The sequence below is a fragment of the Lampetra fluviatilis genome, chromosome 41 (assembly GCF_964198595.1).
Source record: "Lampetra fluviatilis chromosome 41, kcLamFluv1.1, whole genome shotgun sequence".
NCBI lineage: Eukaryota > Metazoa > Chordata > Hyperoartia > Petromyzontiformes > Petromyzontidae > Lampetra > Lampetra fluviatilis.
The window spans coordinates 9,775,486-9,779,248 of record NC_136315.1 but is presented as its reverse complement, the minus strand read 5'-3'; positions in this window follow the sequence as shown (position 1 = coordinate 9,779,248).

Genomic DNA, 3,763 nt, shown 5'->3' with positions numbered 1-3,763 from the left:
AAAATTGAGCCGCGACGCTTGCCGTAGTCGGCTCTACGGGTCGCCTCGATTGCCAAGAAACGCGAAGATGGAAAACGCGTTTTGTTAAGTGCGCAGGCGCGCGTGATCACCCACGTGGACGTCCACGTGGGTGCTCACGTGATCACCCATGTGGACGTCCACGTGGACACCCACGTTGACGTCCACGTGGACACCCACGTTGACGTCCACGTGGACACCCACGTTGACGTCCACGTGGCGGCTGCGACGGAGCGACGCAATCGGACACCCGACGAGATCGCCCCGATCGAAGATTTGCCCAACGTGTGCCTGGCGTCAACCGGTGTCAAGATCGGCCTCCATGGTGGAGGCTCGTGATGGAAGCTGCTGCTACTGGGAAGTTGGAGGCAGTTGTGGGGACCGACGTCCACCCCACCGCCCTCGCGAGGCAGGTGGGGCGCGACATCCGCCCCTTCCGCTCCCTCTTCCACCGCGTCGACCGGCTCTCGCCGGGCCCCCGCCGACCAAACGAGCGGAACCCCCGCGCTCGCGCCCGCTCTGAGAGACATGTTCACACTGCTGGCTCACGGCCGCACGGAGTTACCCCACACGTGGACACCCACGTTGACGTCCACGTGGACACCCACGTTGACGTCCACGTGGACACCCACGTTGACACCCACGTTGACGTCCACGTGGACACCCACGTTGACGTCCACGTGGACACCCACGTTGACGTCCACGTGGACACCCACGTTGACGTCCACGTGGACACCCACGTTGACGTCCACGTGGACACCCACGTTGACGTCCACGTGGACACCCACGTTGACGTCCACGTGGACACCCACGTTGACGTCCACGTGGACACCCACGTTGACGTCCACGTGGACACCCACGTTGACGTCCACGTGGACACCCACGTTGACGTCCACGTGGACACCCACGTTGACGTCCACGTGGACACCCACGTTGACGTCCACGTGGACACCCACGTTGACGTCCACGTGGCGGCTGCGACGGAGCGACGCAATCGGACACCCGACGAGATCGCCCCGATCGAAGATTTGCCCAACGTGTGCCTGGCGTCAACCGGTGTCAAGATCGGCCTCCATGGTGGAGGCTCGTGATGGAAGCTGCTGCTACTGGGAAGTTGGAGGCAGTTGTGGGGACCGACGTCCACCCCACCGCCCGCGCGAGGCAGGTGGGGCGCGACATCCGCCCCTTCCGCTCCCTCTTCCACCGCGTCGACCGGCTCTCGCCGGGCCCCCGCCGACCAAACGAGCGGAACCCCCGCGCTCGCGCCCGCTCTGAGAGACATGTTCACACTGCTGGCTCACGGCCGCACGGAGTTACCCCACACACCCGCGCGCACCACAGCTATCGCGAACCCAGCCTCCAGCAGCACGCTCGCGCTCCCCACCTGCGAGCGATTACCTCAACGAGCGTCCGTGCACACCGCAGCTATCGTTAACACAGGGGCGCGAACGCCCTCGCACCTGCGGGCGATTATTTCCTAACACACCACAGCCAACGCTAACGCGGCGCACAGCGGTACGTCCACACCCGCGAGCGATTACCTCACGGCGCGCCCGTGTCGCGGCTCCGCAGTCGCTCTACACACAAATCACAGACACCACACTAATGCTCTGTGCTATCTTTTATTCGCGGCACAAATACACACTCCCTGGAGGAATATTTTGCGAGAAGAGCCGAGCCTACTGCTGCCTAAGTGCTCAGTCACTCACACGTCCTACCACGTACCTCGAAGCTGTACTCACGGCGTCACATGGACGCTGTGAGAGTCGGAGGGAGAAGGACGAGAGAAAACTTTTCCTATCACTGCCTCGTAGCAGCACTCGCTGGCATCACACGGATGCTGCGAGCGGCTCGAGGAGGCAGGGCGGCAGGGAGTGGGCCTTGGCGGCCCAGAGGTTGAAGACAAGAGTCCGATAATCATCCCGGGATACTCTTTTTATTCCCTTAACTTCAAAGGGCCGGGGTGACGTCGTACCGCGCGACCAATCGTAAGCCTACCTGTGGTTACCGCCCCCTGTTATCGTGTCCTCCGTGGAGTGCCGCCGTGGCGGCGCCGGCCATCCCTTGTCCCTCGTTACTCATTGTCTGGAAGGGCGCCCAGCTGGCGAACACACCCTGCGAGTGTGTATTCAGTATGAAGGTCGAGATGGGGAGTGGCGCTGCGATTCTTCATAGTCTGCTCTTCTTGCTTAATATTCCATCCTCAGTCCCTCCTGATGTCGTGAATAACTCATTGCGGCTGGTCCAATGAACCTTTTCTTTTTGCGCCCATACAATTTTACGCCAACTCAGGGGCACCACAATGTGATCTGTCCTGCGAGGGTCGGCCAATCTCCTGGCCCCAGGAAACCGTGGGACTATCCTCCTGGGGAGCCTTCGGATGAAAACCCGTTGTGCCAGGCGATCCCCCGCCAGGACACTACGTGTGTGCGCTGCATGTGGATGCTCAGTGTGTGTGCTCAGTGTGGGGCCAGGGGGGAGTCGCAACCCTGGCAGAGTTGCTCTGCGACCGTGGCACCACACAGTCGCCCTCCAGCAACAACGGAGGGCAGAGGAGCGACGCTCGCAACAATGAGCGGAGCACTGAGCAGATAAAATGCGGCAAGGTGGCACAGTGGAGGGTGCAGCTGGGTGCGTCTACCGGTCATCTCAGTCAGCCAACCTAAGGCACCTGGGCCTGTTCCGGGACCTCCAGTCAGCGAGCCTTCGACACTTCACGTGGCCTCAAAGTGCACCTGGCCTGGCAAAGGTGCCGTGGTGACGTCACCGTCACTAAGTGGCGAATGGTGGGGATTGGTATTGGCAGTTAACCGAAGGGGTGGGTCTTTGCCCATATATCAGAATCGGAATATAACACTGCAGGAGGAATCCGATGAGCTATAAAGCTCTTTTTCCACAGTCCATTTGGGGAGGAGGGTAAGAACGTTACAAAAACAAACAATACAATGACGGGAGTGCAAAGTACAAGGGTAAACAAATCACTCAAACACATACAAATAAAACAACATCCCCATCCCACCGAGACAAAGCCCACCAGCTGAAAGTCGATTGGACAGCCATCTTGAAGATGTCCGATTTTGATCATAAATGTAATTCCACGGTTCACAGGGTGCATACAAAACAACAGTATTGATGTCCAATTTTATTATGTGGAGATCTGCAAACCGCAAAATATTGATTCAAGATAAAATCGGATATTTTCAACTTTGAGCTGGGCGCTGGATCGACTTATCGGAATTGATACAATTACAGTTAATTTCGAGTCACGACCCGCAATGACTAGATGTGGGGGACATGTGGTCGGTGACTTGGTCGGGTGTGCGATTGTGTAGCTCCATTGCAGCTCCATTTCAGCGCCACGCGGACTCGAGGGAACACGTTTCGTGACCTCGCTTTAAAAGCAACAACTGAAAGTTGTGACATTTTGACCATTGTCCGCATGAAGTGCTCGCATACCTGTCAACCCCTTATCAGTGCTCTATCTTATTACATACCAGTTCAGATGTTCATCCTAGAAAGTCCCATCACAAGGGAGAAACACAAATATATATATATTTTTTAACGGCTGTAAACCGTATGGACCTAAAAACTCAATTTCCCTGTACAAGAATACGGGTGTTATAAGCGAGCGCCATCTCCTGCATTATTGGGGAGTTACATTTACATACTGTCATGCGGTACTATGGATTCTATCTGGGGGAAAGGTTAATGGGCGGATCTAGTATGGAAACCTCTGGAACATTCC